General features: G+C 46.9%; 1 long non-coding RNA gene across 5 annotated transcripts in view; it reads left to right on the top strand.

Annotated features, from left to right (window-relative positions):
- The window catches only part of LOC307197918, a 590,209-nt gene that overhangs the window by 504,962 nt on the left and 59,104 nt on the right, over positions 1 to 26,143 (top strand). For all 5 annotated transcript variants that reach the window (XR_013831543.1, XR_013831544.1, XR_013831545.1 and 2 more), the window contains one exon: positions 15,478 to 15,745. This is a non-coding gene — a long non-coding RNA (uncharacterized lncRNA). The remainder of the gene's footprint in view (positions 1 to 15,477; positions 15,746 to 26,143) is intronic.

The raw sequence follows: 26,143 nt of genomic DNA, 5'->3' as shown, positions 1-26,143 counted from the left end.
TTCCCTGTTCTTTTTGCCCAGTTTCCCGTAATGGTAACATCTTGCAAATGTGTGGTACAGTCTGGTGGCTGAGGCTCTGACATTGATACTGTCAAGATACAGAGCATGTTTCCATGACCACAAGAACCCCTCGTGTTGTTCTTTCATGTCCACACCATCTTCCCGTCTACCCCTAACTCCTTCTCAGTGCCTGGCAACCACTAATCTCTCCTCCATGTCCATAAACTTTTTGTCATTTCAAGAAGCTTACATACATGGAATCATTTAGAAGGTAAACTTTTGGGATCTTTTTTCATTCATCATAGTCCTCTAGAGTTTCATCTATGTCATTATGTTCAGTGGTTCAATATTTTTTTTTGGCAAGTAATATTCCATGTTGTGGGTGCACTATTCACTCATTAAAGCACATGTGGGTTTCCCCCAATTTTTAGCTATTATGAATGAAGCTGTTATGAACATTCACATACAGGATTTGTGTGAATCTAAGTTTTTATTTCTCGGGCATAAATGCCCAAGAGTGCAACAGCTACAGTATTTATAGTTTTTCAACATAAAAGCCGTGTGCACATATTGTTACATTTATATTTAACTATTTATTTCAACAATTGCAAGTAGTGTTGTGGTTTAATTTGATGTCTGTGTGTGCATTGCCAGTCTTGTATTCTGTATTTTATACAGAAATAAAATTAACTTTTTATGTTTATCCCATATCCTGCAACCACAATGAACTTACTTACTAGTTGTGGGAGATTTTTTGTAGATTCCTTTGGGATTTTCTAAGTAAGCAATTATGTCCTCTGCAAAAAGAGGCAGTGTAATTTCTTTGTTTTACATATGGATTACTTTATTTTCTTTTTTGCCTTATTGCATTGGGTATAACTTCCAGCAATATGTTGCATAAGAGTGGTGAGAGCACAAAGAAATGGAAAGATAGGCTGTGTTCATGGATTGGAAGAATTAACATTGTTAAAATGTCCTAAATGTACCTAAAGCAATCTACAGATTCAATGCAATCACTAGCAAAATCCCAACTACATTTTCACAGAAATAGAACGCAGAACAATAACTTTTATATGGAACCACAAAAGACCCTGAATAGCCAAAGCAATCCTGAGAAAAAAGAACAAAGCTGGAGGTATCACATCCATGATCTTAAATTATATTACAAAGCTATAGTAATCAAAACAGCACAGTATCGGCAGAAAAACAGACACAGATCAATGGAACGAACTGAAAGCCCAGAAATAAATCTATACAGATATGGTCAATTAATTTATGATAAAGGAGCAAAGAACATACAATGGAGAAAGGATAGTCTCTTCCATAAATGGTGCTGGGAAAACTGAACAACCACATGCAAAAGAATAAAACTAGACCACTATCTTACACCATACACAAAAATCAACTCAAAATGGAGTAAAACCTTGAATGTAAGACCTGAAGCCATAAAACTCCTAGAAGAAAACATGGGCAGTACTTTCTTTGACATTTGTCTTAGCACTATCTTTCTGGATAAGTCTCTCCAGGCAAAGGAAACAAAAGCAAAAATAAACAGATGGGACTACATCAAACTAAAAAGCTTCTGCACAGTGAAGGAAACCATCAATGAAACAAAAAGACAATGTACCAAATGGGAGAAGATATTTGCAAATCATATCTGATAAGGGGTTACGATCCAAAATATATAAAAACTCATACAACTCAACAACAACCTCAAAAGAAACCCAATTAAAACATGGGCAAAAGAGCTGAATAGACATTTTCCCAAACAAGACATACAGATAGCCAACAGGCCCATGGAAAGATGTTCCACATCATTAATTATTAGAGAAATGCAAATTAAACCCACAAGGAGATATCACTTCACACCTGTTAGAATGGCTACTGTCAAAAGGATGAGAAATAACAAGGGTTGGTGAGGATGTAGAGGAAAGAGAACCCTCCTACACTGTTGGTGAGTTTTTACTGAACTCAGCAGAAGGAATGGGAGCAATACATCTACTCCATCTTCCCAGAAGCAGAAGCCTGACTCTTTCATCACATTTAGTGAGACAATACGGCAGAGATACCCAATCCAAAGACTAGCTCAGCCATGAGCTTGCAAGATAATTAACTATTCTGAGCCTCAGTTTCCACATCTGTAAAAGGGGATACTCATAGAACCTCCCTCTTGGAATCGTTCATAGGAACAATGCACCTGGTACCCAAATTAGTCCCATCTTGTTGGCCCTGATTCATCACCACCAACGTCCTCCCAAATACAAGAAGCATCTTCTCCCTGCTGGGTTAAGTGTTTCTTCTCAGAGTGCTACTGGGCAGGAAAGGAATACCTACAGGGGTGGGGGTGCTCTCCGTCGGGGGGCCTGCTGTGCTCTTACTTGGTTCCAACACAGTCGAGCTGGTGGACTCAAAGCACAGGTGAGGATGGCAGCCTCAGCCTCCCTAGTAAGAAACGCAGACTCTCAGGGTTGGGGGAGGCCACCCGCAACTGCCGCATCAAAATCTGCATTTTGACAAGATCCCCAGGGTTTTCGTGTTCATCCTGCAACGTGAAAAGGGCTGGTCTAGGACTGGAGCTTCCTAGGTTTCACGGAGACCACAGTCCTCCGTTGAGAGCAGACAGCAGCTCGTGGGCGCACCTTTGTTTTTGAACACTGGGAAGGTGCAATAGCAAAGGTAGAGGCCCGGAAAGCCGGCAGCAGGAGCAGGGGAGAGGTACGTGTCAAGACTCAGAGTCTCTGAGTCAGGAAAGGCGGGCGAAGGCTGGGAGCATCGCCGACGGGGATGCACAAACCTCCCTGCAATCCCCATCTCTCGTCTGGTCCCCTGGAGTCCCTGCCCCTTGGATTCAAGGACACCCTTGCACTCACTGGTTGCTGCACTGCCTAACATGGCTTTGTTTGGCAATTAGTACAGATCCTTTGTCTGCAGCCAAAGCTCCTGAGTGACCTTAAGGCTCGCCCCACGTCTGCGCTTGGCTTTGATATGAATGTGAAATCAGTGCGTAGGAAGAGGCGGCAGCTCCACTGGGGAAGCAGGAACATTGCTGGGACCCAAACAGCCAGAGGCCACGTCATTTGCAAACCCCAAGGACCGAGCAGGGGTTACCCATCAGGTCTGGCTAACCTTGAAAACACAGGCGGGGAAACAATCAAGGAAGCAGAGAATCCTCTCCGGCAAAGCCACATAAATAAGTAAAACAGAACACGATGCCCTCTGCCCCGCCAAGCACAGACTTGGCTCCTTCCAAGAGGAAGGCGTTTCTATTTTGTACAGGGAAGGCAGCTGGGACCCACCCGGGGAGAGAGGAAACGTTCCTTCTTTCCTTTGTGCGAGAAGGTGTCAGAGGCTCAGGAGAAGAGCAAGCCTCAGTGTTGCCAGCAGCTGACGCGTCCCTGGGCCCGTCCTGATAAATCGTACCCCAAGCAGATGGCCGCGGTGGCGACAGAGGGGAAAGTGTCCGCAGTGAACTTGTGCTTTCTTACCTGGCTTAAAACCAGCCACCCTGCAGGGAACAGGATGGAGTTTCTGGACAGGTGCTACCTTAAGCATGGGAATGGCCATCTTCCTCTTTTATAAGGAACATCGGTGCCCTGGTTGTAAAAAGTAAAAACAAGACGTAAAAGAAAGAGCATGGGTGGAGAGGAGGGCTTATAGCTAATTACATGTTTAAATCCAGGAGCCCCCCACCCCCGAATCTTCCCCTCCAGTTATTCCCCAGGCATTGCAACCCACAGTTTTGCGCAACCAGACGTGCGCCAGCGATTGACCGCACACACCGAAGCCCTAGGATCCAGGGACACGTGCTCTGTGTTGCTGAGCTTCTGAGAATCAGGTGCCCGGGGAGGCCCCTTCTGTTTGGCAGACTCGACCTGCCTGGTGAGGGGGCCCCTGGCTTGAACCATTTGGGAGTTTGAGCTACAGCTAAAATTGTCAATTAATTCATAACACAGACAGTTAATATTCATAGAAAAATAAGTCAGAATGGAGTATGGTTTGGAAAAAGATTTCCCTGCGTTGGTGTGTACCACGACTGTGTTCTCTGCTGGGCCCTTTCCAAGGCCCTAAGTTCAAAAAGAAACATCGAACAGCGCAAAAAGGAAACAGGAACCTGGGAGAAAATCTAGGAGGAAAAAACAGAAATAAACCTCAAAGATATCCCTTTCCTTGGCCTATGTCTCGATTTTATTTTTGTGGTGTCTCCAATTCCTCATATGTTTGTGTTTCTAAGTGAACGATTACACATGAAAATGACACATGCCTTTTCCATTATTTTCTGTATTTTGCTTTATGCGGAGAAACAGCTAATCGTGGCCGAGTTCTGTTCACAGCTCCTCTTTCTTCTGACTCTGGAAGATGGGTCAGGAATCACTCTTACCGCATCCCCACCATGAGCTGTTATATTTGTGAATTAGAGAGCAGTCGATTCAGCGTCTCAGGAAATGGCTCCTCTCCTCCAGGTGGCTTGGCGATCTGTCCACTTTTTCCCTCTCTGCTCTTATCATCGCTGTGTCATTCGTTAAAGAGCTGTCACAACAGCATATCCGTGATCATTTTCTGTGCCTATATATATATATATATATATATATATGTGATATTTAGCCAGGAGAAAAGAAAACTTACCCGAATATCCCTGATTCCGAAGAAAACAGTGACAGTACCAACTGAGAGAGAGAGACCGGGGCAGGCAGAGTCACTGGCAAGGCTGACAAACCAGCCTTGGTCCCTGCCCGTTGCCAGCAGTGATGGGGATGGAGCGGCGGCTCTGATCCAAAGGCGAGCTTTCATCTGTGTCCTTACTCCAGGACACTGCACACATGATTAGAAGCTAAGTTTCCTCGGAGGCTCCAGCTATGTGGGGAATAGCCGCTTCCACACACCTCAGCCTTATCTGAGTTATGACCAAATGCAATAAACAAGCACTCCTTCAAGAAGTAGACTGCACCCCTCACACCCACGAGGGATGGCCACCATCCCAAAACAGAAGATGAGTGTGGGAGGATGCAGAGACCAGAATTCTTGTGCACTGTGGGTGGTGATGGAAAATGGTGCAGCCATTATGGAAAACAGGGCACAGGTTCCTCAAAAAATTGAAAATAGAATTACTGTATGATCCAGCAATCCTGCTACTGGGTATATACCCAAAGGAAATGACAGCTGGGATTCAAATGGATATATATACTCCCATGTTCACAGAAGCATTATTCGTAACAGCCAAGAGGTCAGAACAACCCAGATGTCCATTGACAGATGAACGGATAAAGAAATTGTGTAGTGGAATATTATACAGATTTTAAAAAGGGGGCAGTTCTGTCACGTGCTGTTACATGGATGAACCCTGAGGACGTTATGCTCAGAAAAATAAAACAGACACAAAAAGTCGAATACTATATGATTCCACTCCTAGAAGGACCTAAAGTCATCAAACCATAGAAACCGAAGGCAGAATGGTGGTTGCCTTGGGGTGAGAGGAGGCGGAAGGGGGCTTCGTGTTTAATGGGGACAGAGTCACTTACCGCTCCCCTGGCAGGCGATGAGACCTTCTGCTAACTACACCCAGAAGCTGTGCTGCTCTCTAGCCGGGATCTGGGATCACGTGACACACGTTTCAAGGTTCTAGCAAATGCGCTCTGAAAGGTGACACCTGTATTATCACACCTTTATTTGCATGCTAAAGAAATATTTTGCTTCCCCTTAGTCTTTAAAATAATTGCCTTTCAGATGTTTGCTGAAAAGATGAATAGGCTGAGATTTATTTTGAGCATGATACGCTGCAATTTAAAGTCTGATCTAGCAAATCACCTCTTTCTACTGACAAACTATAATCCGCCTGCAAAATAAATAAGGGCCCGCCTGGAACAATGGCGTGAGATGCAAAGCCTGCATTTCCCACCGCTCTTGGGGAATACGACCCCCCCCAGGTACGAATCGATAAAACAGCAGGGCCATTTGCATCTGTATTTTTAGCTCGGAGGAATGTAGACAGATTTCCATGCACGAGAGCCACCCTACTCCTCCGTGTCCCACCTGCATTTACAGGTCCCTTTTCCATTCACGGTGAAAAAAAGTTAATAAATAACTGTTTCTGCAGTTTGTACACCAAGTTCTGAAGTCTTCCAAATTCACCTACGGGGCACACTCTCAGAGAAACATGAGTGTGAACAGTAATGGAACGACATCGTGCTGTCAGGTGGAAACACGGGAACAGATGCTGGTTTCTGTGGGCGGGGTGCAGGTGTTCGTCGCAGCAGAGGAGGAGATAGGGAGGACACCGCTGCCCGGCTTCATCGGCTTGGAGCTAAAAGGCAGGTGGAGCCTAGGCGCCATCGTTCCCTTCCTCTGGGTCGTTCTCATTAAGACAAAATCCCGTGTGAAGGAGCTCATCCTCCGAGGACCTGCCCTCCCTGTAGGTATTAATCAGGGAATGTGATCGCTCCGCAAATAATCATCATTCAAAGAGACTGAGGGCCAGTCAGAGAGGCCTGTGGTCAGAGACGGTGCGTCTGTTTCCTCCTCGACAGAGCCTGGTAGGGGAAGTGGGGGAATGTGATGTAACCTTGTCAGAAAATTCGAGACCATCATCAAACTTGGTGGTGGCATCGCTGCCGGGTTGAATTAACACATGCCTGCAAGTCCCTGAGCCCTGTTCTTGGCGGCCGGTGGGTGCACGGTGTCAGCTGTCACACTCGGCGCCTTTTGCCACTTCGCCGGGGACAAGAACCCGTCGGGATTCGGGAGGATTTATTTCTCAGGGAAACACCGCCTTCCATTCCAAAGCAGGCCTTCAAAACAAGATACACGGTGTCCACGCTAGCCAAAGTGACCGTCAGAGGCTCTCTCATGCCTTTATTCTGTAACATACACAAATGTTGCTTCCAGTAAGGAAAGGTCACTCGCACATAAACAGTTTACGTACAGCCTTTAATGAAATGAAGGATATGGCCCAGAGCGAGATGGACTTTTTGCTGCCGCTTCCCTGCAAGGTAACGAGAAACATTAAAAATGCATTTGGCCCTGATAGGTTGAATTCATTTTAACTGGCATAAATAGGACAGATGAGCTATTCAAATGTCTGCAGAGCACCGTATAATGAAATACTGATCATCTTCTCATGGCTCCGCCAGGAGGGGACAATCATTTGTTTTCTCTCGACATTAGTATTTCATGGTACCAATCATGAATTCGATGTTGCAGCCTCGTAGCCTGCACCCAGTTTCGTTTACTTATGTAGCCCAAAGTCTCATGGATCAAAATTTACAGGGAGAAAAGCTATAGTGTTAAATGCATAACCTTTAATGAACCCTGAATCGATAGTACGTACATTCTTGGGTATAGGTCATTAAGAACTTATTTTTTTACAAGTCTTCTAGGGTTACCAATTGTAATAAATGTTTATTAATAGTACTTTTTTGTTTCTTTAAAATCAGAAATCTATGGAAACTTGCGTCTCTTACCATTTGCCTTTGACGTATGATTGGAGAGTTTACCCCAGCCTCTGCTGGCGTGACTTCGCGGGTGAGTCCTGATTGCGCCAAAATTTGGTAGCTGTTTCTACGGAGAAGACATCGTCAGTGTGGATTTTATTTCACGAAGTTCCTTCGGAAACCCCAATTCGACAGGTTTTTCTTTTACTTCAAGACCAAAGAAAACTCATCCTCAGATGATAGATACTCCAGATCTCTGAGATATAGTATGTGGATGTGCTTGGATTTTGTTATTTTCCTCTCCAGAGGACTTTGAGGCTCTTTTTTCTGACACTCTGGATTTCCAGTACATGTCAAAGGGAAATCCTCTGATAAAAGGTTTGAAATCCCACCCAATGCACCCTAATCCCCTCTCCTCTGCCAGCTCCTCTCTGCAGACACCCCTCCCCTGATTCTTCAGGCATCCCTCGGAGGGTTCCCCGGGGGTCTTGTCCCTCACCCCTGTGCGTGTCATGCTGGGGTCCCGCGTGGACAGCAGGTCTTAGGTGACGTGTGTGTTCAGTTCTGGGACTTGCCTCCTGCACCGAGCAGGAGAAGACTTTAATCTTGTTGCTCTGATCCTTGCCGAGCGCACAGGTATTAGTCAGAACCCCCGGGGTCAATGCTGCAAACAGGGTCGTGTCAACGTCCAAGTCAGCCCTCCTAGTGGTAATCCAGGTAGGAAAAGCATCAACATCATCCTGTGTTGTCAGCGTTTCCCTGCAAACATAACACCACCACCCCCCCCCCCCCGCCAGGACCTACCAGTTACTGAGAGCTTCCGATTGTTTTCCTCTTAAGAGCCTTTGAACGCATCCTCCTTCTCTGCATCCCGCTGCCACTGCAGTACCGCCACCAGCCTCCCTCATCCCCACCTTCAACGCTGCACAGAGCCTGAGATCCCTGCCCCATTCTTGGTCCTCCAGCCCCTTCCTTATGCTAACCGGCATCATCTTTTAGAAGCTTCAATCTGATAAAGACATTGCCCTATGCATCCTCTTAATGATTTCCCAAAGCTTAAAATTCTTACTGTGGTACACGGGCTGCCCGTCCGCCTGTCTGTCTGGACTTGTGTGACACCTCCCCACCTTGGGGATGGCCTTGTCCTCTCTTCCGGTTCCTCCAACAAGCTATCAATATGGTCCCATCTGCCCAGCACCCTATTCCCTTGAGTTTTCCATCGTTCCTGCCTCACCCTCACCTCCTCAGGAGGCAAGCCTTCCCCAAAGCACTTAGCATCCCCTGTCCTAAGCTCCTATAGATCCCAGAACCGTCTAATGACATTTTTACACACCAGATCAATATTGATTCTCCCCTTTGCATTGGCAGCTCCGTGAGGTCAGGTGCAGTGGGTGTCCTGTTCAAAGCCCACTGGTCAGCCCACTGCAATGCCAGGAGTGTGCTTAGAGCACTTTTGCCAAAGGTAATAAATATCTCAGTTTCCGCTGACGTCCGCCTATCCCAGCTCTAGCGAAACACCCTCTAAAGAATCTGAACGAATGTAAATACTAGATTTCTGCGAAAATTCTATTTTTGGCCCAAATCCATGGTCAACAATGACTTAAAATCCACCAAGAATGATTTTCTCCAAAGAGTTATATAAACAATAGGTCATCAACTGAAGAGAGACTGGGTACATAAAAAAGAGAAGAATAAAAGATGCTTTCTCACCCAAAGATAATATACAGGTATTTAGAGAAATAGACCAGTTTGCAAACCGGACACACCGGAGGGTGATTGAAACTACAGCTAAGACCCTAGATGTCTGCTTTCAGCTGTCACATTAGGATCCCTCCAGAGTCGTTGTGTGAAACCATTTTGAACATTTTTCATTCAACTCGCGGAAACCCACATCTTCAGCCGGAAGGTGTCCCCCAGCGCCTCCTTCGCCCAGGAGTGTAGAGCTTGTCATGTGATTCCGTAGCTTCTTGTTTTCCTGGGTGCTTTCTCCTCAGACAGAAAGTGCCAAAGTGATGTCATCATCCGTCTGCTCCAGGGGCCTGTACTCGCTACCCGTGGCATCTGATGCTCGGGGGCAGCCCGCTGGGATCCCCAACACCACGAATTCCAGAAGGAACGAGTGCCGGGGGGCGGGAACAGGTCGCAGCAAAAGTAACTGACTCCAGGCAAACGGTTTGATGTGTAAGGAAATGAAGCCCTTTGGAGGAACAGGAGAGGAGAGGTTGGGGAGATTCCACTGGGAGACGCACGGGAGGTGAAGACAGGACCAAACCTGCAGGGCCCCAAGGCTGTAGAAAGACGTCGGGATTTTATCCTGGTGTCAGTGCAGCTCATTGTGAGTGTGAGAGAAAAGAGTAATGCGGTCATAAATTTATTTCAAAAAAGATGATTTGGGTCGAAAGGTGAAGAAAGGACTTTGAGAAATGAGGACAAATTCATGAAAAACAATGGAGAAACCCTTGGAGTCGTTCATAGGATATTAGGATACCGGGATGTTGGACTGGGGGGTGGATGGCAATGCAGGTGTGGGGAAGTGACACCTGAGCAGAGATGACAAGGGTAACAAGGGTAATAAAATCATCAGGAAGGGGGGGCTTGTTGATAAAAAGGGCAAGTTTGGTGTTTTCTTCTATTTGTTGAATCAAATTTGGCTGGTCTAGGGCTTCCCTGGTGGCGCGGTTGTTGAGAGCCCGCCTGCCGATGCAGGGGACGTGGGTTCGTGCCCCGGTCCGGGAAGATCCCACATGCCGCGGAGCGGCTGGGCCCGTGAACCATGGCCGCGAGCCTGCGCATCCGGAGCCTGTGCTCCGCAACGGGAGAGGCCACAACAGTGAGAGCCCCACGTACCGCGAAAAAACAAAAAAAAATTCGTCTGGTCTTTCCATGATGACCAGTTTCTACCCACAAGACGCTCGTGCAGAACAGACATAATCTTACTCCTGTCCAGGTCCACGTGCACCCCTGTGGGTGGAGACACCTTTTGTCCGGTGTCAGGACTTGTCTGTCCAGAAGCAGCTAGCCCTGCTTGTTGTCCTGATATGACGTGTTCTGGGGCTCAGCCAGCCTTGCCTCAAGACCAGCTTGGGAGGAAAAGAGTTTGGACGCTTCTCCCCTTTCTCCGGGAGTGGTGGGATGAGTGGATGCCACGCACGGTTAGAAAGCCTGGTGCCTACGTTTCCCTAACATGACTCACTGTTAAGACCATGACTATTAAGCTCCCGCGTTCGTACTTACAATGTGGTGGGTTTTTTTAACGTTTTACTTGGGCAACGTGAGAGACGATGGAAGTTGGTGAAAGGCTGTCTGATATTTTAATAGATGGATGGAACACACATTACATCCTCCATGTCGTTTTTGTCTTGTTTGTATGAATGAAGGGCGCAACCATTAATAAAACATGCAGCGAAGGAGTGACTCAGAAAGACGATAGTTTGTTGTAAGGGAAGAGGCGAACTCCTGCTCTCGTTTACACTGGTGTTCTAGAAGAATTTCACGTCTTTTATTCTTTCTTTATAAAGAGGTTTTCACCAGGTGGGGGAGGGGTGCTACATGTTCATTGAAAAACAGGGAAGTTTGTTTCTTAAAAGAACACGTGTGCCGCCCAGTTCTTTGACTTGCAGCTGAGAACTGGGTCTCTGAGATGGGAAGCTTTGGGACGGCCCTTCCCTTGCCCACCGCCCTCTGGCACATCCTTCTCTGTCACCTGGGGGTGTCACCTGTCCCCTAAGTGACCTTGCCAGGAAGTTCTGGAGAGGGCAAGCGTGGACTGGTATTCAGCTGGAGTCCCAGCAGATGGCACTGTTCCCTCTGACTTGGTACCAGCCCAGAAGAGGGGTACCTGGGTGGGAGGGAAGCTGAGTGCCGGGGGTCCACCTGGGATGTTGGGGTCCTGGGCTTTGGCAGCAAAAGGAACAGGCGTGCAGACTGCAGCAGAACAAAGAGCTGGAAACACGACGCACGCACCGCTATGATTCTTCAGGCTGAACAACTTTACGGCATCTTGCTTGTATTGCCAGCAACTAAGATGAGAAATTTTGCCCAAGGGCACAAACGGAAGTTTCAGCAAATTCTTTTTTTACATCTATGATTTTCTGGAAGACCATCCAGATTGCAAATTAGGAATGGATTTCCTTTCCCCCTTACGGTTACTGTAAAAATTACATGAGAGAGCTTCCAGGAAGATACACATAGTACCTGCCTTATGACAGTAACTTCATCTTTCTTGTCATTGTTTTGATTATTACCTCCTTCATGCAAATACCCATTGAACTGTTACGGGTCAGGCTCTGTGATGGGTACAGGGAATCGCAGACACTTATGCCAAGGCCTCTAACTTCAGGAAATACACAGATGAGTTTTTTGGAAAAGGCAAGTTAACATAACAAAAAACATCAAAATTGCACAGAGAGGGTGTGAATGAAACAAAGCAAGGATGCGGGCAAGATTCCTGGAGGGGTGGGGACAGGCGAGGGTGGTGAGGACCAGCTGGAGAACTGACCTAAGGCTGTAGAGAGAAATAATAACTGGGCAGTGACAAGGTTGGGGCAAACCGAGGGGAGTGTGGCCAGAGCAGCCCCTCAGACCTGGTCAAGGGGGCATTGAGCCAGCCCAAGGCTGCGGGGTTTGGGGGACAGGACACTCCCATGAACTTTAGCATCCCCACTGCCCATCTACGCAGGCTCGAGAGAAATAGAGCCGCCGCCTTCACCCAGGTAGCGCCTCCCTTTTAGACGTTCACCCGTGAAGGCCGTCATCCACAGTTTCACACTGTCCTGTTGCAGAGGGAGGGGCAGAGTGGGTTGCGCAAACCAGGAGCCTTTCCACTGCCTTTTGACTCTCCTGGTGAATCAGTTTCAACTTACTTCCTATGGATCCAGGGATGAGAAGAAGGGCAGGCAGGCAGGAGGAATGGGAAACTCCAGAGGCCAGGAGACCAAGAGGAGGCCTTGAAATGACGCATCACACAGTGAAGGAGGCTGCCCAGAGGTGGGGGCTGCCAGAGGGGGCAGAAGAAAGACGCCGGGAAGGGACGAAGGACAAGCAGATACTTGGCCACCGACGGGCTCAGAGTCTAAGACTCAGAGTTCAAGGATGGATCGGAGCATGTCAGCCTGGCCCTTCCCAGGGGCATCTGCTTGTGTAGACCTACCGATCCCTCAGATTTCACTACCAAACACTGGCCTCTGCCAGCAGAAAGGACAGGTGACAATGCACATGGGGGGTGCGAGACATTCTTCCCCAAGTGTGTGCCCCCATCTTCCTCCTGCCGCCCCGCCAGACGATTCTTGTGTTTTTTTTCAAACATTTTTTTGGATTGATATTTACGTGGAATATATTTTTCACTCCGTTCACTTTCAAATTTTATATATTGTTATATTTCAGATGTATTTCCAACTGTATGTAGTCGGGTGTTTTCTCATACAGTAAGACAATACTTGTCTTTTTTTTTTTCATTTGGCTGTGTTGGGTCTTCGTTGCCGCACGCGGGCTCTCTCTAGTTGCGGCAAGCGGGGGCTACTCTTCGTTGTGGTGCGCGGGCTTCTCATTGCGGTGGCTTCTCTTGTTGCGGAGCATGGGGTCTAGGTGCATGGGCTTCGGTAGATGCAGCACACAGCCTCAGTCGTTGCGGCACGTGGGCCCCAGAGTGCGCAGGCTTCAGTAGTTGTGGCTCATGGGCTTAGCTGCTCCGCGGCATGTGGGATCTTCCCAGGGCTCGAACCCGTGTCCCCTGCATCGGCAGGTGGACTCTCAACCACTGCGCCACCAGGGAAGTCCTAGACAGATTCTTCCTAACTGAAAAATTTTCTGCAAATCAACCTTGACTGCAATGACTATATTTTTAAAAATAGCCTTATCTTGATAAATGATATACATAAAATAGTGGATTTGGTAATAATATCTAAAACTTCTTTTCTCATACACAATTGACACCTAACTCTTCATTTAAAATTGTTTTCTCATGTGCCATCTCTCCTCGCACCAAAAGAAAAGAAAAAGAAAAAACAGAAAAAGGACCACTAGTCATCCGTATCCCAGACCCAGGGAGTCCACAGGACACAGACAGGAGCTGGGGTTCATCTCTGCTTTCATTGTCCATCAGGGTGAAAGGTCGGGATGTTTATGTCGCGACAGAGGACGTAAGCCTCGCTTGTGGTTTCAGCACTTCTGGAGACGCCGCGTACTGCCGTGTTTCGAGGCTAGGACACCCTAGGGTGCTGCGGCTTTGTTTTTCTCGTTGACCTAATCATTCCCGGGCCCCCAGACGCCCCAGGTGCGGAATCCAGGCGGCATGTGATTGGTTTGTCTGGAGTTCCAGAGGGTGGTCCAAGCATCACAAGGGGTCACATCAGCAGGAAGGGAAACAAGCATCCTTGAGTCCTTGCCTGGAGCGCCATCCCCGACTCAGCCAACACCCACTCTCTCCCGCTAACCTTAGAGGAACTGCCTCCCCTCAAACTAAAAATCATTTAAAAATAACATTGGCAGGTCGAACCTTCAGGTGGCGAGAAAACAGACCATCTCAAACAAGCCTTCATTTTACAGTTGCGAGACCTGAGCCCAGGGAGTGCTCCACAGTGAGAGCGTTTGAACACAGCCTCAGTACTGAAGTCACTTTAATTCTGAACAACTGAATTTAAAGCCAATGGTTTAAAAATAGCTTATATTAAAAAAAAAATGGTAACTCCCTGATGCTATTAAGGCTGCAGTGAAATGAGTTTACGCCTTCAAGGTAAATTCAGAATAAGCCTTTTGGAAAGAAATGGACGCTCAAACCAAGGACTCTCAAGATGATCAAGACCTTGACCCAGAAATCCCTGCCCTCACCAATTATGCTCCATACATAATTCAACAGAACAACAGAAAAGATATTTACACAGCATTGTTAACTGCAGCACTGTCTTTAAAAGTAACAATTGTAACTGAAGGAAATGATTAGAGGTATACCTTCAGAAATTACATCCTCCAGGATGAAAGAATTTTATATATCCGTTACAATGATGATTATACAAACTATAAAAGAGCAAAATTGCAAGATGGCCTGTCTGTATCGACTGCAGCTCTGAAAAGCATGACTCACTGTTTGCAAAAGGGTCAGAATTGGAAGCAGAGAGCATCCAAGAGCAGAGGCTGGGCTCAGTGAGTTCTGCTCCACCAGCTGGATGGGCAAGTAGGTGACCTGGAAGAATGGAAGAATAATATTGATTGGGGAATCGTTTTACCATAGATCACTAGTGAGATAAAGAAGGGTGCAAAACAGAGTGTTCACCCATCCTGTAAGAAAATGCACATGAACACACGCACATGCACAGCTGGAGTCAGCTTCCTGAGACAGGAGCTGTTAACTCGTTGGGTACATTTTTTCTCCTGTGTGTGTGTGTGTGTGTGTGTGTGTGTCCTTTTGTGCATTCAGTTATCCCTGAATCAAGCCCATGACGATAAAAATATTTTTAAAAATCAACTGCCAGGAAAAAATTTTCATAGCTGTTTATCTTTTAAAATAAGCACAGAGACCTCAAGTTGGAAATGAAAATATTTGTGCTACTGTAATTTTTTAAAATTGGGAATAGGAGATTTAATATTGCTTTTTAACGTGAATTTTTAATTAAAAATTAAAAAATGGATAATATGCATTTTCCCCTCTTGAAAAAAAGCCATCGTAGGAGTTCAGATTATGCATAAACGGTGTATGTGTGTACATGCGAAGTGCAGATAATTTTATTTGAATTAATGTAGTTAGGAAGCTTCTCTCACAAACAGCTATCACACCATAGTGGAAACATTTAGAGCATAAACAGCATAAATAAGCAAAATGAAAAAAATATTATCGTACTGTTTACCAACAGATCTATAATTACAAAATAAATTAACCATGAAATGAAACACTTCGGGTTTTCTGCAATATTGTTATGAGAGATCGGGCGGGTTGTCTTTTTTTTTTTCCAGATTAATTCTGGGAAAGCTTGAAACTGAAATATTGCAAAGAGCATTATGATTTTTTTTAACCTATCAGCACATATCAGTGCTGTTCAGAGATGCCTGTTTTCATTTCCAGAGTCAAGGCTGCAAACGGGGCGGTCACTCTGAAGAGGCTGGGCGTGCACTAAAGGCATTTCCAGGAGTGGAAAGACAGAAGGTGACAGACCGAGGTTTGAAGAGCGAAGCTTCCTTTATTCTCCTGTGAAGCCAAGAACGCTGAGATCGCAGCTCGGTTCCATGGAAACGAGAGGAAGAAAAGACTGACCTGCCCTCCTTTCAAACAGAGAATTCCTGCATCCGGCTAACTGAGATCAAGACCAACTTAGACGGGCAGGTGCCCCTGGGTGAGTGTATGATGTAGAGGGAAGGTCCCAGAGCTCTCTGTGTGGGACAGCCTGCACCCCCCAGCCGTCCCTGTCACTGTGGGAGTGACATTCGGTCCCAGCAGGAAACTCAGAGTGCTTAGGACAGACCTGACCCCATGGAGAAACACGTCTCCTGCTTCTTTGCTTCTAAGAAGAAAGTACACAAACACAGAGTACCTGGGGGAAAAACTCCAGCGTCCTCTCTGAAAATTCACAGCGCATGCCACGCAATCTATCATTTAATTCTATTCAGTCATTGGCCCTTTTCTTCTCCTTTCCTACGTAGGGCTCACATTTATTTGGTGTCAAGCTTTTGCCTTTATTATGCAGACGCTTTTCTTGTAAGCAGAGTGCACAGGACCAGCCCACTGTACCCACTATTAGGAAGAAAATCAGTCCCTGGGTGATGCGCTTATTTACCAAAGAGGCAGGAACCCCACACCTGGCGCTCCCCTCCAAGGAAGCCGCGTCCCTTTCAGAAAGGAACCTGCTGGCAGCACAGGAGCCTGTGGAAAATAGCCGGGTGGGTGGTCACCACCGCTGTTTCCTAAGTGCTTCTCTCTGCCAGGCGCTCAGCTAAGTGCCCCTGGAACATTATTAGGTATAATTCTCCAGAGAGCTCAGCCAGGAAGTACCACCCGGCACTTGCCCTCTTAGCTAACCCTACAAGGCACCGTTGCAAGTAGATGGTCGGAAAAGTCAGGTAAAACAAGAACTCCTTAAAAATTACACAATCTAAACATATTTATTTTAAGTTGACACATGCAAATGTACATTTACTAGCCAATCTTTTGAAAAGTCTCTTCCTTAAGTGTGGTACCACCGATTACATTTCTTAAGTGTTTTCTTTCCATAACCCTCTCCCCGCCGCCGTAATGCGTGGTTAATGTCCAAGTCCAGTTTCTTTAGAGTAGAAAGATGGCTCGAAAGCGCTCGAGAGAACAAGCCTTCTCCACGCATGCCGCCCCCACCCCCGGTCTCTGACAGCTTCTGCTTCCGTGCCTTATTTGACAGGACTTTCCCTTTGCCAACTCACTTTCTGAAACATCTCCCTTCGTTCTCATAAAAACAACCCTCTTTTTGCACTCTCATTTCATTGGCTCACACGGTATTTAGTCAAATTACGTAATTACGATAAGATGTACCATTGCATAAATTGATTTGGGAACAAACACAAATGAATCTTGTTCAGCGGATACTTTTGCTGGAGGACGCAGGAGTGCCTGAGTACCTGGGAGGTGGGCTGCAGGCTGTGGGCATTGGGGGGAAGGGGAGGGGCACTGTCCGTGTGTTTATAGAAAGGAGGAGAGTGGTGGTCACCCAAAAAATCATTTCAGTGAAAAGCAGTTTCCCCACCGCACCTAAATTTACAGTCTGCATCACTGGGGCTGAAAGTTAAAGGCTCCAAAGCCCGCTGGTGCTCACCGTACCAGGCTTGCTGCACCTGGACCGTTGCGTATCACTTTTATTCCAGGTCACTGAGTCATCCCTGCAGCTGCACAGTCAGTTCTGAGGTCCCCTTGCTCTTATCACTACAGCATCAAGTGTAGCTTCGGGGGCGGTAAGAGATTTTGAATAACAGGTTGCTGTCCTGCCATTTGCTGCCTCTGCCTGAGATCCTCCATGGGCTGAATGGTGTCCCCACCCCCAAATCTACATGTTGAAGCCCTGACCCCCAGGACTTCGGAACATGACTGTATTTGGAACTGGGACCTTCACAGAGGTAATTAAGTTAAAATGAGGCCATTAGGGTGGGCCCTAATCCAACCTGACTGGTGTCCTTTTAAGAAGAGGAGATTAGGACACAGACCCCAGGGATGGGAAAGGCCATGTGAGGACACAGCAAGAAAGTAGTAATCTGAGGGCCAAGGAGGGAGACCCCAGCAGAAACCAGACCTGCCCCCACACCTTGATCTTGGACATCCAGCCTCCAGAGCTGTGAGAAAGTAAATCCCTCTTGTCGAAGCCACCCAGGCTGGCATCTGATACAGCAGCCCTATAGCAAACTCACCCTCCATCACACACCCTGCGTGCTAACCAGTCCTCAGAGGCTCTCGCCTGGGTTCCAGAGCCCCATTCCTCTGCTGAAAAGACACGAGAAACAGGGTTACTGAGAGCACAGTCCTCAGGACCTCCTGAGTGAGAATCACCTGGGGTGGTGGTTTTAAATGCAGATTCCTGGGCTCCACCCTGACTTCCGGAAATGGAGTTCTAGGGCTGAACCTCGGGGATGCTCACTGTTAGAAGGTCCCTGGGGGATTGCTATGAACACCAAAACATGAGAACTGAGTCAACGTCCTCTGTGCAGGTCACCCCACCTCCAGTTTTATCCCTGGAGTCAGCCATCACCTGCATGGACCCCACTCACTTTTTCTAAAGAACCACTGGGACCTGATTGTGAATGGCAGCATTTACCCATCTAAGAAAGTTAAAGCTGCACTAATAAAACACTTTTCAGACCTAAAGCGTCCCACTAATTCCAGTTACTGACGATAGTGATTGAAGAGCAACTGTAATGGTGACAGTCTCCAGGCTAAAGTCAGTCTCAGCTTAGATTCCATTTCTGTGACACCAGCTAGGTGACCTTAACGAGCTTTCTAACCTTTTTCAGTCTCATTTCTCTAATTAAAAAAAAGATAATGTCAATGTGATGTGAAGATTGAAATTGCACTACATGAGGAGCACCTAGCAGAATGCCTGGCACTTCATAGGTACCTGATAAATAATGGATATGATTAAATTACATGTTATACAAGTGCAACCATTACAACCGTTGATGCTGAAAATAGTGTAAAGATATAAATAGTTATAAACCCTGATGTACATTTAAAAGATCTTATTTGATAAAAGTAACTACAAGCCTGTACAGAAAAGAATGGTCTGGAACAAAAGGCTAATTACAGGGGACAGAATGTGACGCATATTCGTGTTCACCAAAGGTATCGCCCCGAAAGTAAAGACAGAAAACCACTAGAGAACTTTAGAAATTATGAGGAGTGAACATCTGTTTGGGCCAAAACAGAACGCTTTGGAGCAGATGAATCCTCTCACTGGGGGCAACTGTAAATGCTGGATGAAAGTTTTAAGAGGAGGGAAGGAAGAGGGGAAGGAAGGGAGGAGGGGGGAAAGGGGGAAAGAGGGAGGGAGGGAGGGAAGGGGAAGAGATCAAGGAAGCGGAGGGGAAAGAAAACCCTGAATGTCACAGAGAGCAATGAGGACAACCAAGGCTCAAAACACAGAGGTGCAGGGAAGAGCCCAAGGAGGCGTAGGTGCGGGCACCCCACACTGGCCCCTGCTGTTTAGAGCATTTGCTGGTGTGGTTTGGGGGAACCATGGCCAAGTAGAAAGCAGTGACCTGGGACCTCAGCCTCATTGGACTGGGAAGCAGAGGCTGAGGCTGGATGTTCCCGAGGCAACTGAAACTCAAGGGGCCAACATTCTGGAGAATAAGGAAATAGAGAAGGGATGCTAGAGAACTCTGCACACAATTTCCCCTCAAGCCATTTACCAATTCCTTTTGGAAGCAGGAGCTGACATACCTGGAAGACAAACAGAAAGCAGTTCAGAGGCTAAAGAGCTGGGCAGAGTGTGTGATGATCTCACAGCTCTGGGAAGGTGGACATACAGGGTCCCCCTGGTCTGGAGACCCTCTTAAGCTGTACCAAGCACATACGTAAGTCATATATGTGATATGTCTATAGGCATATATATGATATGTGCATGTGTGCGTACACACACATGCAGACCAAAGACTGACTAATTTGTCTGGTCAAGAAACAATGAGTCTCTTGTAGGTTTAGACAATTCATTACTTACATAGACAGCAAAGGGAGTATTAGCTGACAGTTCCAGCCCCTGTGATCTCTATCCTACACCCTAAAACAGATGCCACCAGGAGAAAAGGGGCCAGAAGATTGCAGCATGAGTGTGAGGTATCCCAGAGTTGATGAAGATTAAGCTAAAAACCAATAACAAGGAGATAACTCGAAAATGACCAAATATTTGAAAAAATTTTTCTAAATAATTTCAATAAGTCATGAGTTCAAGAAGATAACCCAGTGGAAATTATAAAATATTCTGACCTGAATAATAATGAGAATATAGCACACCACATCTGAAATGCAACTAAAGCCACACAGAGAGGAAAATTTATAGCCTTAGATGTATGTACTAGAAAAGATGACAGGCTGAAAATTAAGAATTTAAGTTTCTATCTGAAGACTCTAGGAAAAAAAGGTCAATTTAACATAAAATAGAAATAGAAAAGGTGAAAATAGGAGTCACTACCAATGCAATAGAAAGAAAAAGTTAGAGAAAATCACTAGAGCCAAAAGTTGGTTATTTGTAAAGATTAATAAAACTGATATATCATTACCAGTTCAAGAATAAAATAGGATAATCAGAATTGAAAGATGGAACACCATTAGAGCATCAATAGACATAATAACAATGGCAAGATGGTTTGAGCAACTTCTAGATGACAAATTTGAAAACATATACAACAAAAAATTCTTCAAAAATACATCAAAATTGATGCAAGAAAAAATAGAAAATCCAAATGGTCCTTGATATATTAAGTACCTACATCTATCATTTGAAACCCTCCTTAAAAGAACACTCCAGAACCAAATGTCTTCAGCATTAATTCTTCCAAATACTTAAGGAGAAATAGCTCAAGTCATATATAAATTCTTGATGATTCATCATGACCCAAGATAAACTTGACACAAACCCTGACAAGGGCGTTACAACAAAGGAAGATTAGTTGATTTCATGAACCTAAAGGCAGCATTCTAAATAATTCATTAGCTCACTGAATCCAGGATTTATTTGACAAATAAAAATGTTGATTTAACATTCAAAACTCAATTCCTGGAAGAATAAGTTAGTGCGGGGAGTATGTTTTCGTCTCAACAGATGCCACAAAAGCAGTCCAAAAAGGGTGTCACCCGTGCATAACAGAAAACTTCAGTCAACTCTGAATAGAGGTGAAATTCCTTAGTCTGATAAAGGGCGCCTTTAAAATATACGTAAAGACCATATTTGGTGGTGAAACACCCAAATCAGGAAGATGAGAATATCTGCTAATGTCGTCATTAGTCACATCGCACTGACGTTTCTAGCAGTGCAATAAGGTGAGAGTATAAATTGCTACAACCCCTTGGAACACTGAAGTATCTACAAAAGCTGAACAATGGCCTGTCATCATGGGTTCCTACGCAACGTAACTCAGTGTTTCAACAGCAATAGGGACATATATGAATGTTCAGGTCCATACTGTTCATGATAGTCAAATACCTGGTAGCATCTACAGAGCTGTCATCAGTGGGAAAGTTCGTACAGTGCAGTATATTTATAGATCGTGCAGGGCCAACAGACTTTGTCTGTAAATGGCCATAAAATAAATTGTGTGTGTGCGAACCAAGGTTGTCTGAACCAAGAGGCAAAACCAAGGATGATATAGGTACCAAAACAAACATTTCGTAATACAGAAAACACTCTTCACTCTTGGGCTGGACAGAACTAGGTGGCGAGCCAGATTTGGCCCCGGGGTCATAGTTGGCCAAACCCTGCTGCAGAGTAAGGGCAAGGTAGGCTTCTGGGGTGACAGTAGCACACTGTGAGCTGAGTGGGTCACACAATAGATTCATCAAAGGTAAGTATAAAGTTAGTGCATTTTAACTGCACGTGCATGTTAACTTCAATTAAAAGGTTCACCTAAGAAATTCTAGGTGAATATTTTTTAGTTTGTGTATTAGGAGTAGACTTCATAAGCACAGACGGAAAGGAAGAAGCTACGAAGAGAAAGACCCTCTGTTCTGTTACCAAGCGACCATCAAGGGGACATTATCAAAGGCTCTCACCAGGCTTTATATAAACAGATAATTATTTCAACATCAAATAAAATACCAAAACTTGGAAGCAACGAAAATGTCCCCAAATTTGAGTATTATTAAATGAACGATGAGATATTAGACTTCTGTTAGAAGCAATGTTATGGAGAAGATTTAACCATATGGGAAAAGTCCTACATGTAATGTTAAGTTAAAAAGCAGTATATTAATAAATAAACACACGCGCGCGCGCACACACACACACACACACACACACGAGTTCAAAAACACCAAACTATCAACAATATTTATCTCTGAGTTGTAGACCTAGAGATAATCTTTGTTTTTTCTTTTTAAACTCTCCTGTGGTTTCTTTCCTAGTTTCTACAATAAGATTGCAACTATAATCAGGAAAACATATGTATTTTTAAAGAGATGAGATTAAAGAACACTTTAAAATCATTATTACGATTCATAGGCTCTGCTTTGGAAAAGAAAATATCTTCATAACCCGAAAGAAAAATGCAACCATCCCAACTTCCTTTCAGAGAAATGAATTTTAAAAATAAACTCTAAGCAGCTTTGTCTGCAGAACAACACTTTCTTATCACTACCCCACTGTTGGCCAAGGAATGTGGATCTGGTGAATATCGACAGAGATATTTATGGTGAATGAGATAATTCTGCTGATAAAGACTTTTATAATAGACATTTTGTTTTCAACATCTATTTGCTTAGCACCTGTGCTGTGCCTGACACTTTCTGGCAGCAAGTAAATAGGTGGAATAAAAACAGAGAGTCACGTGCCCTGGAGGATCGTACAGACAAGCAGGAAATACAAACATCGTCAGATAATCACACGAATAAAACTACAACTCCCACTCTGATACACACAGCAGATGAGAAGAAGATCATTCTGGGAGAAGAAATAACAGGCTTCCAGCCATTTACCTAAATCCACAAAGCCATCTTTGAAGCGGCGTGTACACCTGCTGCCTTTCCAGTAAATCTGACACACAGGTTTTGCACCTGGCCAATTCCTGCGTCTCTAGCTGTGTTGGGCTGGGGAAGGGGTTTAATCCCTCTCATCTTAGAACTACTGGAATCCAGACCAGCGTCCTGCACCTGCCAGGGCCTCACGCGGGATGGATCAGTTTCCTTTATGAGAGGAAAATGAGGGCCCAAGGCCAGAATTCAAGAGTGACTGTCTCCTGTCTGGGAGGCCGGAGGTGTGACCAGGGCTAGAGCGCTGGGCCGAGGGAGGTGAGCGGGTCAGAGAGCAGCCAGGCCAACCAGGGTTACTGACGTCCACTCTGAATCCTGTAGGGAAACAGGTGTATACGTTTGATTGAACACAATCGTTAGTTAAAATCTGCCGGCATAGGGCCCAAATGCAGCTTGCGCGCTCTGGATCTCACCTAGAGGGAAGGAACCCAAGAACCACAGGGGGATGGCAGTGACGTGCAGGGGGAGTGCACATCTGATCTGTAGGGACAGGAAGTGGCTCCTGTGGGGATGGCAGAGCCAGGACAGAGGGGGCCGGCCCGGGTGGCCTGGAGGAGCCGATCAGGGCAGCCACCACCCGAGACTGGACCTGTGCCGTGAAGCCGTGAAACCAGGCGTGGCCAGAGCCCTCTGGGTTTGGGGGAGAGAACAGTTTATCGTGTTCTGGTGTAAGACGTTTGTAGCATAGCTTCCAGGAGAAAGCAGGGTGGGTCCCAGAACCCAAGGGATGTGGAGACACAGTGAGAAGCTCAGGGAGAGCACAGAGGGACAGAAGTGGGTGGTCACTGTCTCTTAGAGGCCTGGCCGGGCCCAGCCCCAGGTTCGCCCACTCACGCCAAGGTGAAGGTTGCAGTGAGAGACACGTCCCCTTCAGGCGCCCCTTCCTGACTCGCCGCATTTGTAAGAGAACATCCATCCCCCTCCCCCTGCGGGGGGTGCAGGAGTCAGGTCCTCTTTCGTGACCTCAGGCAGACTGTGCAAGCCGCGCTCCGGCCTGCACCTCAAGGTGCCTGAGACTTGCTCCCCACTCAGCAGGGCCGAGAAAACACCAGAACGGGCCGCCCGGGCTGCAGAACTTCCGTGCCAGCAACTGTGGACCCGTGTGCACTGCACAGGGGGGTCTGTGATGGGGACGCTCCCAGAATCATCTCCTCTGGTGACAGAGAACAGAAGGTGACAAAACTGGCGGTAAATTATTCAGTTTCTCCTCTTGGCCTCTGAGACGGATTCTGTGCCGCAGGGGAGCTCGGCGCATTTGTCCTGAGTCACTCGCCCCAGGCTGCCCCTTCAGGCTGATGGACAACCAGGTGACAGAGCGCTGATGTGCGGGAACGGACTGCGCTGAGCCCTGTGTCGACAAGCGCACTTTGATTCCAGCGCAGCTCATGTATTCTGAGCCTCCGGCAAGCGCCAGGCCGGGTGAGTCCTTCCCAGGAGGTTAGTGATGCGCCCCGAAATCCGTGGAGCTGGGAGGGGGGCCAGGACGGGAGGAAGGCTGCGTGTTTGCAGGAGCATCGCCAGGGGGTCCAGCGTTGGGTGATGAGATGGGCGAGGACTGTTGTCCTATGGCCTGAGGAATTCCCAGGCACCAGCAGCAACCGAGGCCAAGGGCTGGGGCTCAAGGAAGGCCGGCGAAGCTCTTTGGCCATATCTGGTCTGTCTGGGTTCAAGACAACCACAGAGCACAGCGCTGCCTGAGGCCTCCTGGACCAGCACACCCTGAGCTTCTGCACACTGAGTGCTAACACCCACCGTGCCCGCACCTTCCCATCCCTCCATCACCCAGGTGAGCTCATCTCAGCCTGGAAATGGGAAGACACCTTCGGTGAAGACAGCGCCTCTGAGGGTGAAGCACAGGCCTCAACCTATGTCCTAATAACTGTAACGCTCTCCACTGCCGACGGCTTGGACACACACGCCTCCGCTGTTGACCGAGGTGCCTCCTGGGAGCAGCAAGTGCCCCAGTTTGGAGAGAAGATGTGGACAGCTGTCCATGCTGCTGAGCTCTTCATTTCAGAGATTCTGCTGAACGAAAGGGTCAGTGGAAACGACTCGGGACCCTACAGTCCTCGAGACCAACTTCCACGTCACTTTCACCGGCACAAGCAGAAGAAACCCAGAGCCCACCGCCTCGCAGGGGAGCTAGTGGCGATGCCAGGTTTTCCTGTACTTGCCACACACCTGAAATTCTGCCAACCGGCTCCAGGGAGGCTGCAGGGGCTCATGACAAACACAGGTGGCAGGCTGCTGCTACTAGAGCCTTGTTTTTTTAAATATTCCATTGTTTCCTCATGAGATCTCTGCATAAAAACACAAAGACCCTTGTGGTTAACCTGCCTTCCTGGCTGCCAATCCACGCTTTGTTTTGTCCACTCCAGCCACGGTCAGGGGCTCATTTTATCTAGAGGGGTCACTATAGAAACCTCGGGGAAACTCAGAAGGATTTTCACAGACAGTCACTTTGTTTCCCACCCCCCTCCATCAGCTGGGCTCTTGTGTTTTCAGAATAGCCCTTGGGCGGAAGCCCAGATGTGTTTCCTTAGGAAGAATAGGTTCTAGAGACAAAAGTGGGATGAGGGGCTTCCCTGGTGGCGCGGTGGTTGAGTCCGCCTGATGGAGAGGACAAGCCTCCAGGTGGCTCCACCTGCCTAAAAGGTGTCCCTGGGGTATGTCAGAGCATCTTAAAATTCGCTCTTCGCCTTGCCCGTCCTCACCACCCACCTGCACCTGATCAAACCCAAGTGCAGTTCCAGGCAAGATACCTCTGAGTTTGTAACCACCTTAACAGAAAGCAGGACTCGTAAAGGACAGGTGAGCTTGTCAGGAGCAGTTTCACAAGACAGCAGCCAGGCTGGAGATGAGCATCGTAAAGTCACCGGACACTCCGTGGAAGAGAACTCTCTAGAAAGCCAATAAGATGAATGTCCATGAGAGCCGTGCTCCCCACGTGTCGAGGATTGTGCTGGTCCTTGGTATCTATTACTTTATCTAATCTGCACACGTGTCTACATGCCAGGAGTGTTACCATCTGCATCGTCTAGATAAGGAAACTGAGGCTTAGAGAGGTCTGGGACCTTGGCCAAGGTCATAGCCAGAGAATGCATGGGACGTCAAAGCCCAGGGTCACACAGCACCACAGTGCCTCTGGAAGCAAGCAGGGCACACGCGCTGGGGAGCACTTCAGATAAATATCGTCAACCTCGAATTTATGCAGAGTGGCTGTGAGTTGCAGAGTGGTCAGGGCAGCTCTGACCTAGAATGTTCCCTGCCGTTGTCCAACCAGGTGTTCTAATGTTTGGTCTGAAAAATATGACCAGCGTAATGCTGTGCCCTGGACCAGTGGTTCTTCAGCCAAGGAGCTCTGTGCCAGCAGCAGGGAGCAGGGGGGCCCCATGTCATTTGAGGTCCCAGACACTCCTTTTCAGAAATTTTAGCCTATGTGCCGGCCGCCCCATTATGACAGTTTTATTCTTCTGAGCCTTAAAGACTTTCTGGTATTAAAATCTTCCCCATAAAATTGCAGATGTCCCATAGAAGG

The sequence above is a fragment of the Stenella coeruleoalba genome (genome assembly GCF_951394435.1).
Source record: "Stenella coeruleoalba genome assembly, chromosome: 15".
Lineage (NCBI taxonomy): Eukaryota > Metazoa > Chordata > Mammalia > Artiodactyla > Delphinidae > Stenella > Stenella coeruleoalba.
Note: the sequence above shows the minus strand (reverse complement) of the source record. Positions and strands in the feature narration are given on the sequence as shown.